The 23,137-nt window shown below is 43.1% G+C and overlaps 1 protein-coding gene and 1 pseudogene across 3 annotated transcripts in view; both read right to left on the bottom strand.

Moving 5' to 3' along the window:
- Positions 1 to 23,137, bottom strand: part of mocos (molybdenum cofactor sulfurase) — a 261,052-nt gene that overhangs the window by 103,813 nt on the left and 134,102 nt on the right. The window lies entirely within an intron of this gene.
- LOC144481618 (U2 spliceosomal RNA) lies at positions 9,934 to 10,148 on the bottom strand (annotated as a pseudogene).

Genomic DNA, 23,137 nt, shown 5'->3' with positions numbered 1-23,137 from the left:
GCCTCTTCAAACATTTTTATAATGACAGAGTGGCTCTCCATTGTTGCAAAAATCCAGGTCAGTGTATTTAGATTTCCAAAAGGCATTCAATAAGGTGCAACATAAAATATTATTACACAAGCTAAGAGCATTTGGTTATTAGCTTGGAAATAGAGAGCTGGAAAACTCTTGAACATAAACCTCTCCAACGTCAGGTTTCTCCGCTTGCAGATTACCAGGAACCATCCCCATAGCTTCAGCCTCCTGCTGCTGGTGTTCCCTCCTTCTGGACAGTAAACAGATCTGAAAATATTGATGGAATCCTGAGGACCTTTGCCTCCACAATCTTGTCAAATTCTTCTGCCATTTTCATTCTCCTGCAGATTCAGGCCCTGTTTCCTCATGTGACGAAATACAAAGTTATGCCAAAGCAAGCTAGTAAATACGATTCATATTTCCACAAATGAGACGACACAGTAACTAACAGATGACTCATTGTGGCTTCATAAGTGGAAATATGAAACATTTCCAGATCGGCCAATTATTGCACTTGTTTCATTCTTTAATTATTGCGTTAATGGAGGTAACGCAGGGAAGAGTAATGGAAGAGGGAGATGCAAGACCATTTGCTACTTTGAAAATGATTGAAAGTAGATTAAGGATTACATTTTTGGTCTGTCTGATTTCCCGATGGAATTTGAGTTACAACTAAGCCACTGAGCTAATAAAGCTCTTTGAGTCAACACAAATACAGAAAAGTGTTTGCAATCAGTTTGCAAATCAACGGTAATAAGGCTTCTCTTAACTCCTTAATTAATGGCCCAGAATTTTCTGAGACTTTTGGCAATTGTAAAACCCAATTTGTAGCTCAAAAGTCTCAGGAAATTAAGGCTGAAGTAACTTCTTCCATTAAGTGGAACTTTTGTGCCACTATGCTATTTGTCTTGCTGAAATAGTGAGAGTTCATTATAATAGTTCCACCCCAATAAAATCAGTGTCAACTGCAAATGTTCTGAATGAACACTAGATTGACCATTGCTATTGCTAAACACGCTGGCTGGTTGCAAACACGTTGAGTATTCAAAGTTTCGAATGAATGCCAAAATCAATGGTCAAGGCTTAAACATTTTGTTCAAACTAATTCCGAAGCTAGTTGAACAACAATGCTGCAAAGGTCCCCTATTTTATACTTCTTAAGGAATGTGCTAGTTATTTTCAAAGTAAATGTTTAATAAATCCATGTTTTAACAACTGTAATTATTAAAGTTGAAACGTGCTCAGTAAAAACTGATGCTTGGTGATGTTTCCATGTAGAAAAGTTAAAACTGCTTACTAATTTTATTTCTGTTAATTGAGGCATGCCAAAGACAGTAAAGATTTTATTTTAACTTCAATTCAAGTTTTTAGTAATGTAAGAATGACAATAAACTATTCTCTCCATAGTATAGAAATAAGATGCATGGAGGACTGAGAGAAACAAACAGGATTAGAATGTAGAAATGAAAAGAAAAACTGCTGAAAATATTCAGTAGGTCTGGTAGCATCTGTGGAATGAGAAACAGTGTTTGCGTTTTAAGTCAATGGCCTTCTGTCAGAATTGGAAAAAGTCAATAAAAGGCTAGAATAAAGAGTTGTCCACTGAAAGAAGGGATCAGACAGGGGAAGTTGGGGGGGTGGGGTGGACCGAAGTTTGAAATGCATGCATGCAAAAGCCCAGAGTGCTCAGTAAGGTTGGTGAGCTGCAAGCACTAGTTGCTACATGGAGTTATGATATAGTGGCAGTAGCAGAACAGTGGCTCCAATAAGGGCAGAAATAGAAACTTAGCATTTCTAGATACAATGGCCCAAATCTTTGTCTGGGACCAGAAAACCTGACCTGTGCAAACTCTACACTTGACTCATGTGTGACTTCACGTGCCATTTTTGTTTTTTTCACACATGGGTCGGGTTCGAAGTGCAATTTACTAGTTGTGAAGCAGTGTGCGAATCTGCTTCAGTTCTCCAACACAGTTGCCCAGCTCCCAACATTGTTTAAAGGCACGCTAAACATCATCCCTCACCACCCCATCCACTCCCAGTGCCAACTCATGACCCCTCAAATTCCCATTCCACCCCTTGTCCTCTAGATGAACACCATTATCCTCCACAGTCACAACGGAGTTCATAAAAGTTTCAACAGGTCTAAGACCAGCTGCTGAGCTGAAGCTATTGAAACCCAGCAAAGCTTTTATAATGGATTGACTGTCATAACAAAAGCTTCCAGCTCTATAGACAGAACAGAGTGCTATTTCCATTTCAAAGCAGAGTGCCTGTTAATGGGTGGGGGTCAGACTATTTTTTTGCTACCTTCAGAAGCAGGGCTTTTTTTATATATAATAGCCAAATTTGGCAGTCTAATAAATCAGAGCATAAAAACTTGACACCAGAAGTTTTTTTTAAATTTTTCACTGCATTATGGCACTTCACCATTTGAAACGTGCTGTAATGCAACTGAACAATTACGCAATGATGGTCAATGTCAGGGTCAACTTACCTCTAAAGGACAGATTCCTATGTTGAATCCTCCATTTTAAAAACACATCTACATTACAGCACTGCATCTAACAATGACAGATGGTGTGAAAACACTGAGCATTCAGAATGTTCTTAACTCCTCAGCAGGCCTTTGTTTTCTTCATAAACTCTCCTATCCACACACACATATGTAAATTCTGCCCAATGAATTCAGGAGCAACAGAAAAAAAAAGAAGACAAGTAATATTGATCAAAGATAAATATATATCCCTGGAAAAGGATGATGTGCTGGTGGGTTTGAAGATGGAACTTATTTGGCAAGGAGTGGGAGGCATTGTTAAAATATGCACAGGAGAACTGTATCAGTATATTTCCATCTCAATGAGGTTGAAAGTAAGTGTTCGATACAGTGCTCACATTCTTACTATGGTTAGAGTAGTTATGGAAAGGGGCATAGGCAAAGATGCTCAATGGAAACAGGATTAATTTCAGTGAGTTGATAAAGGATCTGGTCCATTCAAAAAGCAAAATACTGTGGATGCTGGAAATCTGAAATAAAAACAGAAAATCATACAGCACAGAAGAGGCCCTTCAGCCCATCGAGTCCGCACCGACACATTAGAAACACCTGAACTCTCACCTAATCCCATCTGCCAACACTTGGCCCATAGCCCTGAATGTTATGATGTGCCAAGTGCTCATCCAGATACTTTTTAAAAGATGTGAGGCAACCCGCCTCAACCACCCTCCCAGGCAGCGCATTCCAGACCGTCACCACTCTCTGGGTAAAAAAGGTTTTCCTTACATCCCCCTCCGGCAAGGTGGCACAGTGGTTAGCACTGCTGCCTCACAGCACCAGGGACCCGGGTTCAATTCCAGCTTGGGTGACTGTGTGGAGTTTGCATGTTCTCCCCATGTCTGCGTGGGTTTCCTGCGGGTGCTCTGGTTTCCTCCTACAGTCCAAAGATGTGCAAGTTAGGTTTGTTTGGTCATGCTAAATTTGCCCCTTAATGTTAGGGGGATTAGTGGGGTAAATACGTGGGGTTAGGGCGGCACGGTAGCACAGTGGTTCGCACTGTTGCTTCACAGCTCCAGGGTCCCGGGTTCGATTCCCGGCTCGGGTCACTGTCTGTGTGGAGTTTGCACATTCTCCTCGTGTCTGCGTGGGTTTCCTCCGGGTGCTCCGGTTTCCTCCCACAGTCCAAAGATGTGCGGGTTAGGTTGGTTGGCCAGGTTAAAAATTGCCCCTTAGAGTCCTGGGATGCGTAGGTTAGAGGGATTAGCGGGTAAATATGTGGGGATAGGGCCTGGGTGGGATTGTGGTCGGTGCAGACTCGATGGGCCGAATGGCCTCCTTCTGCACTGTAGGGTTTCTATTCTATTCTATTCTATTCTATGGGGGTAGGGCCTGGGTGGGATTGTGATTGGTGTAGACTCAATGGACCGAGTGGCCTCCTTCTACATTGTAGGGATTCTATCTATGTAAATCTCCTGCCCCTCATCTTGAACCTATGTCCCCTCGTGACTGACCCTTCAACTAAGGGGAATAGCTGCTCCATATCCACTCTGTCCATGTCTCTCATAAACTTGTACACCTTGATTAGGTCACCCCTCAGTCTTCTCTGCTCCAACGAAAACAACCCAAGGCTGTCCAACCTCTCTTCATAAATTAAATGTTCCATCCCAGGCCGCATCCTGGTGAATCTCCTCTGCACCCCCTCCAGTGCAATCACATCCTTCCGATAATGTGGCAACCAGAACTGCACACAGTACTCTAGCTGTGGCCTCACGAAAGTTCTATACAACTCCAACATGACTTGCTTTTGCTTTTGTAATCTATGCCTCGCTTGACAAAGGCAAGTGTCCCATATGCCTTATTCACTATCCTAGCAACATTTCCTTCCGCTTTCAGAGATTTGTGGACAAACACGCCAAGGTCCCTTTGTTCCACAGAACTTCCTAGTGTCCTATCATTCATTGAATACTTTCTTGTCAAATTACTCCTTCCAAAGTATATCGCCTCACACTTTTCATGGTTAAATTCCATCTGCCACTTATCTGCCCATTTGACCATTCCGTCTATATCTTCTTGTAGCCCAAGACATTCAGCCTCATTTTTATCCACCAGGCCAATCTTTGTGTCATCCACAAACTTACTAATCCTACCCTCCACATAGTCATCAATGTCATTTATATAAATGAAGAATGATAGGAGGGCCAACACAGATCCCTGTGGTATGCCACTGGACTCTGGCTTCCAGTCACTAAAGCAGCCTTCTGTCATCACCCTTTGTCTCCTGCAACTGAGCCAATTTTTTATCCACTTTATTAAATTACCCTGTATCTCATGTGAATTTACCTTCTTTACAAGTCTCCCATGTGGGACCTTGTCAAAGGCTTTGCTGAAACCCATATAAACCAAATCGACTGCACTACCCTTGTCTACACACCTGGTCACCCCTTCAAAAATTCAATCAAGTTTGTTAGGCATGACCTCCCTCTGATGAAGCCATGCTGACTATCCCTGATCAAGCTTTGCCTCTCCAACTGGAGTTAGATGCTCTCCTTCAGAAGTTTCTCTAATAGTTTCCCCACCACTGACGTGAGACTCACTGGTTTGTAGTTCCCTGGTTTATCTCTATAACCCTTCTTAAATAGCGGAACCACATTAGCTGTTCTCCAGTCAAAATGTTGAATAAAATGAGCAAGTCTGGAAGCCTCTATGAAGACTGTTAATGTTTTATTTCCATATGATCCTTCATCAATGGAAGGGTCATGTGGACTCAAAATGTTTGGGTGATTCTCCAGCCCCACGTGTCCAAACGCAAATCACGTTATGGCCGGAGAATATCACGAGAGGGGCCAAACATGTTTTGCACAGGAATGCTTTTTGGATTCTACCCCTAGCCTCCCTTTTCATGCCAATGTAATCTGGTTCACGCCCAGCAAAGGCACGAACCAGATTAGCGTATTTAAAATCCTCATTTACATATGCAGGGTTGGTTTAAAACCAAATTCACCCGGCTCCTGGGGTTCATCGATCCTCTGGAACAATGGGGACCCGGTAAAGCACTACTGGTCTCCACAAATGGAGACCAGGCATGATGGTCATGCAGGAGGCTCGGAAGTCACTGAAGCCCCCAGGTGATCAGGATCATGGCTGGGCAGTGACCTTACACAGTCCCTGGCATGCTTGGCACTGCCAAGGCTCCAGGGGGCAGTTCCAGCTATGGTGCAGGGCCTGAAGGGGGGTGGAGTATGAAGGGGGGGGGGAGGGGGCGCGTGAAAAGTAGGGGCCTCGGATAATCCCAAAGCCAGGTTTTTAAAAACTTTGGGGGCAACTGTTGGTATCAGCAATGGGAAGGTGGGGGTGGGGGGTTGGTGCCAGGGAGTGAGAGGTAAGCTACAGAGTTGTTTAAAAATGGTGCCCCGATCTCTGAGGAACTGGTCTTGCTGGCATCTTTTGGTCCTGTACAACCCTCTCATGGCACGAATCACCCCAACCTTCAAAAAATTGTGGAAATCTCCCGAAGCTCCAAAAAATGAAGAGTGGATGAATTGCGATCTGGATTGCGCCAACCCACCCGGCGGAATTCACACCGCTTTCCCTGCCAGAGATGACAATCAAGTTATCTTTTGGGACAATTCTGCCCGTTAACTCTCTCTCATATACTGGCAAACCTGTTGAGTTTATCCAGCTTTTCTGTTTTTATTAAAGATCTGCTTCGAGTTGATGGAAATAAAGACTAGCAGATAAAACAGCAAATAAGCAATGCAAGGCCTTCAAGGGGAAAGTAATTTGGGGTACAAACTAAATACATCAACTACTATGAGGGAGCGAAGAGGGGCATCCAAAGCTGGTTCTCCTTGGATAACTAAATAAAGAATGGTGCCCTTTTAAAAATTTCTCAACTTGTTAGCGCAGATTCTGATAAAAGGTCACAATTCCTTCTATTTCAGGTGCCCAATAATGTTCTGTGCATTACAGTACTTTCACATTTCAGATATTCAGATTTTTAGAATTAGGGTTACTCCCTTTATCAACACATATAATTTAATGAGCTAAACACTCAGGAGAACATCAATGGGGACAAAGTAGAAAGTGTCGAGAGCTTCAAGTTTTTAGGTGTCCAGATCACCAACAACCTGTCCTGGTCCCCCCATGTTGATACTATCATTAAAAAAGCCCACCAACGCCTCTACTTTCTCAGAAGACTAAGGAAATTGTCAGCTACGACTCTCACCAACTTTTACAGATGCACCATAGAAAGCATTCTTTCTGGTTGTATCACAGCTTGGTATGGCTCCTGCTCTGCCCAAGACCGCAAGAAACTACAAAAGGTCGTGAATGTAGCCCAATCCATCATGCAAACCAGCCTCCCAAATGCTGGCTATCTGAAGCAAATACTAAATAGGAACACAAGTTGCGCCAAAGCAAACAGCTATGGGGGAAAATGGCAAGTTGATATTTTGGACAGCCTTCCTCAGAACTTAAAGTTGAAAGATAAACAAACGTTTCAGCACAATAAGAAAAAAGGACGTGGAGGATAAAAGAATATCATAACAGATACACCAACCAGCAAGAAAGTTCATGGGTATTTTCTTCCATTATAGGATGTGGGTGTCACTGGCTATTTTTTGATTTGATTTGATTTGATTTATTATTGTCACATGTATTAGCATACAGTGAAAAGTATTGTTTCTTGCGCGCTATAGAGACATACCGTTCATAGAGAAGGAAACGAGAGAGTGCAGAATGTAGTGTTATAGTCATAGCTAGGGTGTAGAGAAAGGTCAACTTAATGCAAGGTAAGTCCATTCAAAAGTCTGACAGCAGCAGGGAAGAAGCTGCTCTTGAGTCGGTTGGTACGTGACCTCAGACTTTTGTTTCTTTTTCCCGAAGGAAGAAAGTGGAAGAGAGAATGTCCGGGGTGCGTGGGGTCCTTAATTATGCTGGTGCTTTGCCGAGGCATCGGGAAGTGTGGACAGAGTCAATGGCTGGGAGGCTGGTTTGCGTGCATTTTGTTGCCCAATCCTAATCGTTCTTGAACTGAATGGCTTGCTAGGCCATTTCGGAGAGCAGTTAAGAGTCAAACACATTGCTGTGGGTCTGGAGTCACATGTAGGCCAGACCAGATAGGGTTTGGCAGATTTCTTTCCCTACAGGAAATTAGTGAACTAGAAAGGTTTTGTTTTACAAAAATCAATGGTTGTTTCATGGCACCATTGCAATAACTAGCTTTCAATTCCAGATTTATTAATCGAACTTAAATCCCACCCACTTCCAAGGTGGGATTTGAACCCATGTTGCCACAGGATTAGACTGGGCGTCTATATTACTAGACCACTGATACTACCACTACATCATCACTTCCCCGAATGGATAGAAAATCAGTAGATTGTTAGATGGTTTAAATAAAAGATTTCCATTCCTTCTAGGCTTTGTAATGTCTTTCTGACTGAGAATTTCCAGCTTTAAGTGCTGGAAATGAGAGATACTAAATGAGAAATAATAGAAATAAACAACAGGTTAGTTAGATTCAGTAAAAATAAAATTGAGGCTCTTTATTGGCTATATAGTGATTTGTGATGCCCTTTGGATACGAAAGGCACTAAATAAATGTTGTAAACTTTTTGCAAAAGTGTCTTCTTTCTTCCTTTTCTAGATTATGGTATTTTGAATGCCGGAAACCTTATAATCCGCCATTACCCTTTCCAGAACTTGAATTTCTTGCTGTGTATTTCTAATATTTTTGGCTTTAACAGAACCTGTGTAAATACAGTAAACTTCATGGATGATCGCTGTGGCCATTTGTCAAATCAGGAGTAGCAAGCAAAAATTTAAATTTGTTTTCTAGTAGACACTTGCATTACTTACATTAAATCTGAATAATTTCTAAATCTGCATTTGTTGAATCCTTTTGCCATCAACTTTTTAGGTTATTGCATTCACAAACTGAGGCAGGATTTTGGACTGGAACCTGACATCAGGGTCAAATGAGGGTCGTGAACTTGCACTAACCCAGCAATGATTTTCCCTGACTTGACCAAATAATGTCCAGAGGGTGGACTTGCCATCCAATTCATTATGGGGTGGGGAGGGGGGATGCTCTTGAAGTTGGATGGCCAAGGTGATGCCTTCCTATATAGGAGCTGCAATCTGCAATTACAGGTAGGGTAACAGACGGCCCTGAAATTTGAAGTGCCCATTGCAAGTTTTAATGTTTTTGAATTTAAAAATGCCCACACCTGCTGGGTTATCTACAGCTATGGCCAGATAGGAAGGAGTGAGAGGCTCAAAGACTGCCTGGAGTGCAGGCATCCCAATCTGCTGTCAGGAGACCAATTGCTGGAAGCTGCCCAGCTCGTGACACCAGAGGACTCACAGGTTGACTGAAAACTTCCAGTTGGCCTCTGATAATTGGCCTTAGTTACTCACCTTAATCAACTACCGATCATTCCCATCTCACAGTGGGTAATCCGTCCTCCAATCCCACTTCCAGGAAAATAGCTCAGGGTAAGATGGCAATGGTAAACCAGCATGCTAATCAGAAGCATAAAATTACATGTCCACCCATATTCATTCCCAATTGGGGTGACAATTCAGCTGCTTACCTATTCTCAGACAGTTATAAAACTGTATAATATAATAACTATATTTTTAAAAATGGTAAAGATTTCCATATACCAAGATTTTACATGTGTAATGGGATGAACTTCAGTGCACACGATCCATATGGGCAGGGTCAGATCAGGGAGGTTAAAAGCCGAAGCTATTTGTAATTAAGGAATGAGATCAATTTAGGCATGACGGCACTATTTGTCTTTGACAGATCTTTATATAAACCTTATCTGCAAGCTTTATTCTTGGACACAATTGAACTGAGTGACATCAATATTACGTACAAAAGTAAAAATGTTGCTTAAAAACAATCAAGTGATCTTTTCGATGCAATTTAAGCTTTTTTTGTCCTGCTGTGGATTTAAGCTTTGGGTTGCTACAGAAAGTCAAATATCAGGTCATTCTACACTATTGAACGAATTCAGTATTTGTATTACTTGATGCAGTCATTCCTTTTTATGACCACATTGTTAAAGGAAAAAAGCAATTAAAATCATCAAAGGAATAGATCCAAATGAGCTTGTCTCAAAAATTTTAAACATCATGTCACTTTTCCCAATACATTTTTAATGATAAACTACCTTTATAATGTAAATAGCTCTCTAAATATATTAATCAAACTGTTCTCAATTACATAAGCATTATAAATGCCCGGGCTCCACCTTATGCCATTTTTTGGGACTGCTAATTACTTAATTAAAATTATTTTATCAGGACTGGATTTTCTTTTTAAAGAATTTATGAAACACTTTTTATATTTAGTACATATTCATGGTTCATATATTTTTTGATCATTCATCAGATGCGGCATCAATGGCAAGGTCAGGATTCCTTTCTCAAGAGTTAAAAAACCAATCCGCAGAGAAGGCAGGGAAAGCCCTTACTCCATCTCCTTGCTTCCTCCAAAAACCAATTCCACTTCATGGTCCGCACAAAACAAGATACACTAGATCCAAGCTGACAAGAACAGGCATTACACCTGATCCCACATTTAATCCTATGCTTGATCTTAGCCAAAAAGCCGAGAAGCAATTTATTGCCCATTCCTAATTGATCAGAATATTTCTAAAATACAACTGAGTGGCTTGCTTAGTTATTTCAGAGGTCAGTTAAGAGTAGACCACATTGCTATGAGCCCGACTGAGTTAATATGGTAGATTTCCTTCCCTAAAGGACATTAGGATAATGGTTTTTTGACAGTCAGTAGTTTCACAGTCACCATTTCTGATTTAGCCTTTATTCCAGATTTATTTCAGTAACTAAATTTAAATTCTCCAGCTGCCTTATGAGTTTTGAACTCATTTCTCTAGACCATTAGTTCAAACCTATGGATTACTAGCCCAGTCACATAATCATTATGTGTCTGTATCCCTGTACATACAGATACGTGCTATCTTTAGCAACAAGTAGAATTTCCAAAATGTACATAAAATGTACCGATAAAAAGACTCCAAGTCTTGTTTATCCAATACTACCCAATATTTTCACTTTTTCCACATGAGGTAATTTGACAATTTTCATTAAATGTTCAAAGTATTTAAGATTACATGTTTTGCTGGCAGAAAATTCATTGCTGCTTCAAAGAAATGTATGACAGTTTGACATAGTTTGACGAACCAGCAAACTCTGGGTCATTGTCATCCACAGAAGGTGAGCTGGTTTTGCTATAATGGTTTCATCCCCAGGAAAACGTATTCGAAATTCCAATTGGGGTTGACTTTGTTGGAACTATTGTGTAATTATTAATGATTAAATACATCATTAACAAGTGTTGTGAATCCTATCAGGTGGCTGTTCAAATTGTGAAAATATACCTTTTTTTATCATTAGAGTTTTGAGGCTATCTCTTTTCTAAAATTTTCATGTATTATTCAACAGCTCAGGGAAGGGAAGGTGACTAAATGTGTGACATACTCCTCATAAATTGCCTGCAAATTAGAATCGAACTTGGTAGAACCGAAAGAGAATGGGGCGATCTTATCAAAAATAATTCTCAGTGCCGAACGAGTGTGAAAATCGTGAGAATCACAGAGTTCCCCCTTTCTCCCACCTTCTTACGGAGCTCCCCCTTTCATGGCCCCACCTCTTCAGGCCCCATCCCCTCTGGTCCAGCCCCCCCCCCCCCTTGGCACTGCCAGGGTGCCAGGCTGGCACCACCCAAGGGGCACTGCCCAACCCTGCCACCAACCATGTGGGGGGCTTCAATGGCCTCCGGTCCCACTGGTGAGGCTATCACGTCTGGTTCCCGTTGACGGGGACCGTACGTGATGGTCGCCGGGGAGGATCTCAACCAGTGAACAGGTAAGAGCACGTGAGCCAAGACGATATCGTCTGGCACTCACTAATTATAGTTAAATGAAGTAATGAATATTGAAATTGGCTTGATCGTGCCGGCAAAACAGAGCCAGTAACATCGTGAGAGTGAAAAACCAGGCACAAACCTGATTTTTTGCCTCTTGCCTGATCTTAACGGCTCACCATGTGAATCAACTGTCAGCACGAGCTGGTAAGATCGCCCCCAATGTTTTCATTTGTGGGACAATTCAAAACCAAGAGCTATGAACACAAGATATCAATAAATTCGATGGAGAATAAGGAGAAATGTCCTTACTCAGAGTGATTAGGATATGGAAGTCACCACCACAGAAAGTAGCTGATGCAAATAGCTTTGATTGGATTTATTATTATCACACGTATTAGTATACAGTGAAAAATATTGTTTCTTGCGCGCTATACAGCTTAGATGTTTAAAAAAAACTAGAGCAGATATAATAGTAAGGGAATAGAATCATATGCTGAAAGACTGTGATGATATCGAATGAATAGACTGTGGAGTATAAACACCAGCACAGACTAGTCAGACTAAATGACCTGTTTCTGTGCTGTGTATCTATTTTAAAGTGTAGTTTAAGAGTCAGATGATGGATATAGCACAGGTCTCAATTTCTGATTTATTTCTAGAGTTCTTCCTAAGAAAGCAAACATATTTGCAAAAGCAGGAAATAACTGACAAATTACTTTCACTAATTACACCCTTCATTTAAATTGCTACAGCTTTATCTTGGTGCATGTTGTGAAATTTAAATTTCACAGGTGAATGAATCCTTTGTTTTTTTCCCCCATTGCACTTCTGTAGTGTTTTAAGCAGCATTCAAACAGTGAGACTAAATGATGACTATTAATGATTCACAAGGACAAAAATTACCCATTTTTTGAAAGCACCACTGCAGGGGTAGATTAATGTATGTACCTATGGGGTCTGTGCCCAGGCTATGTGCAAACGTGAGGTCTCGAGCAAAATTTTCCATAATGCAGTAAAACTATATATAAACTGCAGTACCAAAATATTCTGTAATTTAAAAATACTGGGTGGAACTTTCTTATTTTCTGAAGTGTGTCCCAGCGGGCGTGAAAAATGGGTGGAAGCCACAGGCTCCAAGGGCGGCTTCCTTGCTGAAATTTTAGGCATACAGTTAAAAAAAACTAAGAGGTAAGTTCCACAATGTCATGCTGGCGAGGTGGGCTCTGATTCAGCCCATCCCCACAGAAAATTAGGTTTTTAAAAGATTGGGGCACACTTAAAAAATAAAAATAGGATTGTTCCCCTCACAGAACTCACCTCCTCCCCCCTCTCCCCTCCCACCCTGGACAGGGAACAGCCCCTGGCACTGGCAGGGACAGTCGCAATGGGAAATCCCATTGGCATAAAACCAGTTTCCGGACTCCCATGGGATTGTCGGTCCCTATCACTGATCCCACCCCCGAAGACAGGAGCGGAAAATCCCCCACTGTCAGAAAGGGGTGAAGCAGTAGATTCTTCATAAATATCATCATTGTAAGAATGCAGAGTGGGCCCAAATGATTGTTGTCCAAGGCCAAAGGATTGCTAATCTGGATCTTTTCCACTGATACCGAGAGCAGATAATTATGCACCCATGTTTTTTCAACAGAAATAAATTTGTTTTTGTTTTGAGTTTGCTTTTCCGACAAAGTGAATGGAATCTTGTACGCTCCTATGTGGTAGGTTTAGTGGTGAAAGTACATTCAATCAGGCAGGAGCTTGGTGGTTGTGGTCCCTATCACCTTGCTCTTCATTCTATTTAAGTCTGTGGATGGCCCACTGCTAAACAAGGCCCTTAAATGGGCTATTAATGCCTACTTAAAGACCTCATTGCTGTTAGCTCAGCGGCTGGCTATGCAGGGAGCATGGCAAGCAAATCAGCACTGGGTTGCTTGTGGACAACACGAGGGGGGTCCCTCATTTATTGGCACTCAGTGCCTAATTGAGGGACCCAACATTGAGCAGGAGTGGGCCTGTTAAGAGCCCTTGCTGCCAACCACATTCCCCTCAACCCATCCAATGCCATCATCCAGCTCTAGCCTGAGATCAGGCAACACTCATGCACCTTGGGCAGTGGCACTGCCATTCAATAGAGCTACCGGCCTTTGATCGGCTAGAAGCTCTTGGCTGCTGGGACTTCCTTTCCCGGGATCCTCATTCATGGGGAAAGGCCTACTGTTGGCCTATTAAGTGCCTGAATGGAACCAGATGCAGCGAGCCTTCCTGAGACGAGGTGACGTAAGCCTTTCTCTGGCTCTTCAGCCAGTGGCTGTGATCCCGAAGATTGCCTCCACAAGATTCCACCTATTTAATCCAATTTCAGACAAATCATTTGTTACTGACAGAGTAGAAATACAATTCCATAGGTTCAGTTCCATTCATTTGTAATGACTTAGCCGAGTATCCAACCAATAAGATTACATAAACTAGGCTTAATGTTTATTAGAATCCAGCCCCAGGAGTACCAATTAGGTGTTGGTGATTTATCATTGATTTGACTGGGAGGACCTGACTTCTGATTCTAACAGTTAATAGCATTTTAAACTCAGGAGATTATGAGTTTGTGGAGATCTGACGATAATTACAGCCCTAAACTAAAAAACCAGGAAAAATAAAATGAGTGTCATTAAAGTAGAGAATGATAGTATAAATACATTTCTGCAACATTAGAGCACAGGATGCATTTGGGTACTTTGTATACATGGCCATTTTCTGTTCAAATATAATTGACAAGATAGAAAATAGTTTTAGCAGCAGTCCCAATTCATGTCTGCCTGTACTTAGTTGCTAATAATACAAAAATATTGTGTTAAATTTCAGTTATGTCACACTTGTGCAGTGAAATTAGAATTTAGGAAGATTACTGAGATATAAAAAGCAGTGTTTAATCTGCAGCAGGTTTTTTTTTAAAACATGAAAACCTAAAAAATCCAAATTGATCTAATCTCCTACATGGATATTAAGAGCAGAAATTCTATCATCCTCTCCCTTCTGTTAAAAAAAAACCAAAATACGACCTGTAATTCATTCTCCATCTCCTCTTCCTGTGAGTATTAAGTAAATCAAATAAAACCGGTGACTGAACACTTGAGTGCTATCAGTGTTGCCCAGCCTAAGTGTTCTGATTATCTGCAAAGCACTTTGTTGCAGCACTGCATTTAGAAATTGCAATTCATAACTTGGTTACTTTAAATTATATCAGAATTGCAATATGAAGAAGACATGCATATCTATTTTTAAAGCAGTACGATTGGATATTCCAGTCACAAGAGGGATTGGGCAATGTCAGGGGTGGGTATTGCCAAGCTGAGAATACAGTATGGAACTGAAGCTGGGAATCAGATCCGGTTGGTAGGCCGAGGACAACTCATAAGCGAAAGGAAAAAATGGCTGATTACAAAACTAGAATTATTATTACAGTGCAAAAGCATGTCAGGCTATTTAGGAATTTGGCAGATAAGAGACTGGAAGCCAAACCACATATCTTTCATATTGGAAAGGCTGCATTAGCATGGTGTAGATTCATAGAAACATAGAAAATAGGAGCAGAAATAGGCCATTTTGCCCTTTGAGCCTGCTCTGCCATTCATTATGATCATGGTTGATCATCCAACTCAATAGCCTGATTCCGCCTTCCTCCGATTTCCTTTGATCCCCTTTGCCCCAAGAGTTATATCTAACTCCTTTAAAAAAAACAATGTTTTGGCCTCTGAAATAAAAACAGAAAATGCTGGAAAACCTGAGCAGGTCTGATAGCTCTATTCTCTCTCTACAGGCGCTAGCGTTTCAAGTTTGGATGACCCTTTGTAAGAATATTTTGGCCTTAACTGCTTAACCAAATGTGGATAACCTTGCATTTATCCATATTATACTGCATCTACCATGCATTTGCCCACTCACTCAGCTTGTCCAAACACACGGAAGCATCTCTGCACCCTCCACACAGCTCACCCTCCCACCCAGCTTTGTGCCATTTGCAAATTTGGAGATACACTGAGTTCCCTCATCTAAATCATTAACATATATTGTGAACAGCTGTGGTTCTAGCACTGCTCCCTGTGGTTCCCCACGAGTCACTGCCTGCTACTTGGAAGAAGACCTGTTTATTCCTACTCTTTGTTTTTTGTCTGCCAACCAGTTTTCTATCCATCTCAATACACTACCCCCAATCCCACGCGCTTTAATTTTACACACTATTCTCTTACATGGGACCTTGTCTGAAAGTCCAAATAAACCACATTCTCTGGCTCCCCCTCATCAACTCTACCAGCTACATCCTCGAAGAATTCCAATAGATTTCTCAAACTTGATTTTCCTTTTGTAAATCCATGCTGACTCTGTCAAATTCTTCCACTGTTTTCCAAGTGCTCTGCGATAAAATCTTTGAAAATGGACTCTAGAATTTTCCACACTACTGGTGACAGACTGATTGGTCTATAATTCCATGTTTTCTCTCTACCTTCATTTTAAGCAGTGGGATGACATTGGCTACACTCCTATCCTGTTTCAGAATCTATAGAACTTTGGAAGATTAATGCATCCACTGTATCCAGGGTCACTTTATTAAGTACTCTGGGATGTAGATTCTCAGGCCCTGGGGATTTATCGGCCTTCAATTCCATCAATTTCCCCAACATAATTTTCCTACTAACACTGATTTCCTTCAGTTGCACGCTCTCACTAAACTTCATGTTCCCCAATATTTCTGGTGCATTATTTGTGCCCTCCTTTGTGAAGACAAATAAAAGTATGTATTTAATTGGTCAGCCATTTCTTTGTTCCCCATTATAAATTCCCTTGTTTCAGGCTGTTCGGGACCTACATTTGTCTTCACCAATCTTTTTCTCTTTGCATATCACGGAGCTTTTACAGTCAGTCTTTATGTTACCTGCAAGCTTACTCTTGTACTCTACTTTCCCCTGTCTTAATCAATACCTTTGTCCTCCTTAGCTGAATTCTAAACTACTCCCAATCCTTAGGTCTGCTGTTTTTTTCTGGTCGATTTGTATGTCTCTTCCTTGGATCTAAAACTATCCCTAATTTCCCTTGTAACCGTGGTTTGGCCACCTTTCCATTTTATTTTTACACCAGATATGAACACCCACGTGCTCTTTGAATGTTTGCCATTGCCCATCCACCATCATCCCTTCAGCATAGAAACATAGAAACTAGAAGCAGGAATAGGCCATTCGGCCCTTCGATCAGTGATCAAATGGTGTAAACTCTGGATGAGCGACGAAGGTGATTGGCGGTTGCAGGTCACATTTGCATAAGTGCAGTCACTGCGACCAGAAGGTGGTTTGTGGAGGAGCTGCTGTGAAAGGACAGTTAAACCCCCAAACATTACTTCAGTGTTTCCCTCCCTACCTCCTCCTCTAACCAAAGAAAAAGTCGGCAGGAGGACCACAAGCAAGGGGCAGGTGAGTTGAGATTCTTTTATCCTTTTACCTGTATAGGGGCAATGTGGCAGCTAGGGCAGTGGCATGCTCCTCCTGCCAGATGTGGGCAATTAGGGAGCAATCTAGTCTCCCTGACAACTTCGTCTGCAGGAAGTGTGTCCAGTTGCAGCTCCTCACAGACCACATTGTTCGGTTGGAGCGGCAGGTGGATGCACTGTGGAGCATACAGGAGGCAGAGTGTGTGATAGACACGAGTTACAGGGAGGTTGTCACACCACAGGTTCAGACAGGTAGATGGGTGACCGCTGGGAGAGGCAGGCAGATAGTGCAGGAGTCTCCTGTGCCTATCCCCCTTTCAAACAGGTATATCGTTTTGGATACTGTTGAGGGGGATAGCCTGTCAGGGGGAGATGCCAGCAGTAGCCAGGCCTGTGACACCACAGCTGGTTCTGCTGTGGGACAGGGTCAGGCAAAGTGCAAGCGAGCAGTAGTAATAGGGGACTCACTAGTTAGAGGCACAGACAGGCGTTTCTGTGGCTCCAAGAAAAATAGGGTGGTAATAGTCGGAGATTTTAACTTTCCCAACATTGACTGGGACAGCCATTGTATTAGAGGGTTGGATGGAGAGAAATTTGTTGAGTGTATTCAGGAGGAATTTCTCATTCAGTATGTGGATGGCCCAACTAGAGAGAGGGCAAAACTTGACCTCCCCTTGGGAAATAAGGAAGGGCAGGTGACAGAAGTGTTAGTGAGGGATCACTTTGGGACCAGTGACCATAATTCTATTGGTTTTAAGATAGCTCTGGCCCAAAAGTTAAAATTCTAAATTGGGGCAAGGCCAATTTTGATGGTATCAGGCAGGAACTTTCAAAAGTTAATTGGGGAGTCTATGGGAAGGCAAAGGAACGTCTGGTAAGTGGCACACTTTCAAAAGTGTGTTAACCAGGGTTCAGGGTAAACACGCTCCTCTTAGAGTGAAGGGCAAGGCTGGCAGAAGTAGGGAACCCTGGATGACTCGGGATATTGAGACCCTGGTCAAGAAGAAGGAGGAGGCACATAACATGCATAGGCAGCTGGGATCAAGTGAATCCCTTGAAGAGTATAAGGGGTGTAGGAGTAGAGTTAAGAGAGAAATCAGGAGGGCAAAAAGGGGACACGAGATTGTTTTGGCAGATAAGGCAAAGGAAAATCCAAAGAGCTTTTACAAATACATAAAGGGCAAAAGAGTAACAAGGGAGAGAGGAGGGCCTCTTAAGGATCAACAAGGTCATTCATCCTAAATGAATATTTCTCATCAGTATTTACTGTTGAGAAAAGCATGGATGTTAGAGAACTTGGGAAAATAAATACTCATGTCTTGAGGAGTGTACATATTACAGAGAAGGAGGTGCTGGAAGTCTTAAAGCGCATCGAGATAGATAAATCGCCGGGACCTGATGAAGTGTATCCCAGGACATTGTGGAAGGCTAGGAAGGAACTTGCGGGTCCCCTAGCCGAGATATTTGAATCATCGATAGTCACGGGTGAGGTGCCTGAAGATTGGAGGGTGGCAAATGTTGTGTCTTTGTTTAAAAGGGCGGCAGGGAAAAGCCTGGGAACTACAGGCCTGTGAGCCTCACATCTGTGGTGGGTAAATTGTTGGAAGGTATTTTGAGAGACAGGATCTACAGGCATTTAGAGACGCAAGGACTGATTAGGGACAGTCAGCATGGCTTTGTGAGTGGAAAATCATGTCTCACAAATTTGATTGAGTTTTTTGAAGGGGTAACCAAGAAGGTAGATGAGGGCAGTGCAGTTGATGTTGCCTACATGGACTTTAGCAAGACCTTTGACAAGGTACCGCGGGGTAGGTTGTTGCATGAGGTTAAATCTCACGGGATCCAGGGTGAGGTAGTTAAATGGATAAAAAACTGGCTTGATGACAGAAGCCAGAGGGTGGTTGTAGAGAGTTGTTTTTCAAACTGGAGGCCTGTGACCAGCGGTGCGCCTCAGAAATCAGTGCTGGGTCCACTGTTATTTGTCATTTATATAAATGATTTGGATGAGAATATAGGAGGCATGGTTAGTAAGTTTGCAGATGACACTAAGATTGGTGGGATAGTGGACAGTGAAGAAAGTTATCTCCAATTACAACAGGATCTTGATCAATTGGGCCAGTGGGCTGACGAATGGCAGGTGGAATTTAATTTAGACAAATGCGAGGTGATGCATTTTGGTAGATTGAGCCAGGGCAGAACTTACTCAGTTAATGGTAGGGCACTGGGGAGAGTTACAAAACAAAGAGATCTAGGGGTACATGTTCATAGCTCCTTGAAAGTGGAGTCACAGGTGGACAGAGTGGTGAAGAAGGCATTCGGCATGCTTGGTTTCATCGGTCAGAACATTGAATACAGGAGTTGGAATGTTTTGTTGAAATTGTACAAGACATTGGGAAGGCCACACTTGGAATACTGTGTGCAATTCTGGTCACCCTATTATAGAAAGGATATTATTAAACTAGAAAGAGTGCAGAAAAGATTTACTAGGATGCTACCGGGACTTGATGGATTGAATTATAAGGAGAGGCTGGATAGACTGGGACTATTTTCTCTAAAGCGCAAGAGGCTGAGGGGTGATTTTATAGAGGTCTATAAAATAATGAGGGGCACAGATCAGCTAGATAGTCAATATCTTTTCCCAAAAGTAGGGGAGTCTAAAACTAGAGGGCATAGGTTTAAGGTGAGAGGGGAGAGATACAAAAGTGTCCAGAGGGGCAATTTTTTCACACAAATGGTGGTGAGTGTCTGGAACAAGCTGCCAGAGATAGTAGTAGAAGCGGGTACAATTTTGTCTTTTAAAAAGCATTTAGATAGTTACATGGGTAAGCTGGGTTTAGAGGGATATGGGCCAAATGCGGGCAATTGGGATTCACCACCCTCTGGGTGAAGAAATTTCTCCTCACCTCAGTTCTCAAAGGTTTACCCCTTATCCTCAAACTATGACCCCGCGTTCTGTACTTCCCAACCATTGGGAACATTGGGAACGATTCTCTCACCCCGTTGCGCTAATTTTCTCACGCAGCAGGGTGGGGGAATCTCGCGGCCAGGCATGCGTGTGATTCACACATGTGTTCCCGCTGCGAACACATCTCCCAGTGCCGGATTTCTGGCGCCATCAGATCTGCGCTGGAAACCAGCGGGAAGACAGGTAAGTTATTTAAATCTTTATTTAAATGTAATTTAAATGTAATTAGCAGGCCTGGCCTGAATTCTCCCACCCCGCCTGAGTATTTCACTCTAGCAGGGTTTACAGTAGGTCCCAACTTTGGGGATGACTCTGCTGGAGTGAAGGGGGACAATCGGAGCCCCCCAGGGGATCAGGCACTGGGGGGTGGTGCTACCAAGGCATGGGTATCCTGCCAGTGCCAGCCTGAGCCCCCTGGCACTGCCCAAGGGGCAAAGTGCCCATGCCCAGGGGGCATCTTGGCACTGCCTATCGGGGATGGGACAGTGCCAAAGGGGCAGGGCCCAATGGAGGGGCAAGGCCTGGGTATGGGGTATAGGGGGTGATCAGTGGGGGTGGAGTGGGGGTGGGGAGGTCCCGTTGCCACTCTGTCATTGCGATCGGTCGGGGAGGAGGGAGGCCAGTGATCAGGGCTCGCAGGGGAGGGTAGGGTCAGGCTAAGGAGGGGATCTGCCGGGGTGGGGAGGGCGGCCTGCCTGGAGGGGGGCCTGCCTGAAGGGGAGGGTCGGTCTCCTGGGGGGTCCGCACTGCAGGTGGGGCGGGGGGGGGGGGGGGGGGGGAGTGCTGGAGATCGAGGTGCTCCAGGATGTGGGAGAGGGAAGTCGGGGCTGGGCCCGGGAACGGTCGGGGGGGGTGCAATCAGTCTGTGGGAGGTTTAGGGGGCTGGGCAGCACTGTGGGGCTCCCGGGCTGGTCAGTGATCAAGCTGGCCAGCAAAGAGGGAGGCTGACAGTTCAGGGCCATTGCGCATATGCAGAGGTCTGCTGGTTTCAGCCTGTTGGGTGGGAATAGGCCCTGCCCACTGAGATATAATGATATTCACGTTGGTGACCTCTGCATTGCGCAGAGTGTGGGAGATTCTAGTCTGAATTCCCACTGAAAAAGACAGTGTGAATAACTCCAGTTTTCCTGCGAATTCGACACAGTCTTTTTGGGAGAATTCCGTCCGTTCTTTATGAATCTACCCTGTCTAACCCTGTTAAAATTTTATAAGTTTCTATCCGCTCTCACTCTTCTAAACTCCAGTGAATATAATTCTGACCGACTTAGTCTCGCCTCATATGACAGGCCTGCCATCCCAGGAATCAGCCTGGTAAACCTTCACTGTACTACCTCTATTGCAAGGACATCTTTCCATAGATAAGGACACCAAAACTGCATACATTACTCCAGGTGTGGCCTCACCAACACCCTATACAATTGCAGCAAAACATCTCTATCCCTATATTCAAATCCTCTCACTATGAAGGCCAACATACCATTTGCCATCTTTACTGCCTGCTGTACCTGAGCACTTACTTTCAGCGACTGGTGCACAAGGACTCCAAGGTCTCGTTGAGTATCCACCTTTCTCAATTTTCACCCATTCAAGTAATAATCTGTCTTCCTATTATTGCTACCAAAGTGGATAACCTGACATTTATCCACATTATGCTGCATCTGCCATGCAGTGATATTTCCCAATCCATCAAAGCTAATTCACACCTCATAGCATTGTACTTTCCTTTATTAAGATTCAGGACTCTTGTCTTAGAATCGACTACATAGCTTCTATCTTGATGAGGAACTCTATCATATTATGGTCACTCATCTCCAAGGAGTCTCGCACAACTGGATTGCCAATTATTCCTTTCTCATTACACAATACCCAAACTAGGAAGGCCTGTTCTCTAGTTGGTTGTTCAACATCCCATGCACACTCCAGGAATTCCTCCTCTCCGGTATTGTTACTAATTTGATTAGCTCAATCTATATGCAGATTTAAGTCACCCCATAAGAGTCACCGAGGCATTGAGACATTATGGGATTGAAAGTGGTAATTCGGTCCCTCAAGTCCATACCAGCTTTCTGTATCGTAATTCAGTTAGTCCCTATCCCTCACTTCATCAGCATTGCCCTGTAGATTTATTACACTCAAGTGCGGATGAGTTAACGAGAACTCATTGGCCATTGTAACTTTGTGGCAATTTTCTCAACCAATACAAAATACATTTCAACTCCTTCCTCATTGAATTCAGGCATCAAATGTCTATTCCTCACTAAATCAAAATTGGGAGTTAAAGCCTCTGATGTTGGATAGGCTGCATTACTAATGAAGTCACTCAAATTGGAAAGAGAGAGAAAAGAAAAATTTTGAGTTTGAGAAAGAAAAAGAAATGCTTGAATTTGAAAGAGAGGGGAAAGAGATAAAGAAAAGGGGCCGGAATTCTCTGGCCATTCATGCCAGCAGGATTCTCTGCTCCAGCCTGATTCCGATTTCGCAAGGAATAATTGCTTGTTGCCTAAATTCAATGAGGAAGGGATTGAAATGTATTTTGTATCATTTGAATGTTTGAGAAAATTGCTGCAAAGTTACAATAGCCAAGAAAATCTGGGACAATTTTATTGGACTGTTTTGGTCGGGAAAATGTTGGAGATTTATTCAATCCTTTCAGATGAAAAGTCTGCAGATTATGATATGGGATGGTTAAGACTGCTGTGCTTAATGTGTATGAATTAGTTCCAGAAGCTTACAGGCAAAAGCTCAGAAATCTTAAGAGACAGAATCAAACTTTTGTTCAATGTGCTATCCCACTTCTCTCTTTGCCCTCCCTGGGCCAAATTCCCTCCAAAAAATGACTCAGCATCACCTCCAAAGGGAAAAGCAGTGAGAATTCCGTTGGGTAGGTCGGTGCGATCCAGATCGCAATTCACTTCATTTTTTGGAGCTTGGGGAGATTCCCGCCGGCAAAGAGATACGCAGGAAAAAAGATGCCAGTGAGATCAGCTCCTCAGAGATCGGGGCACCTTTTAAAAGGCACCTCATCTCAAAGCTGAGTTGAAGGTCTCCCCCCCCCCCCCCCCCCCCCCCCCCCATGGACAATCCAACACCCTGCATACATGGGGAACACTCCCAACCGTTGACCATGGGGCAACATACCTCATTATTAAATTTCCAATGCACACCCCCCCACACACACACAATGCAGGCATGAAGGTGATTCACCCCCCTATCCATCCTCGCTGGCATCAGGTCCCCTCACTCCTAATCGCCAGCATCAGGCCCCCACATAAGTGAGTG

Source organism: Mustelus asterias, chromosome 2 (genome assembly GCF_964213995.1).
Source record: "Mustelus asterias chromosome 2, sMusAst1.hap1.1, whole genome shotgun sequence".
Classification (NCBI taxonomy): domain Eukaryota; kingdom Metazoa; phylum Chordata; class Chondrichthyes; order Carcharhiniformes; family Triakidae; genus Mustelus; species Mustelus asterias.
Note: the sequence above shows the minus strand (reverse complement) of the source record. Positions and strands in the feature narration are given on the sequence as shown.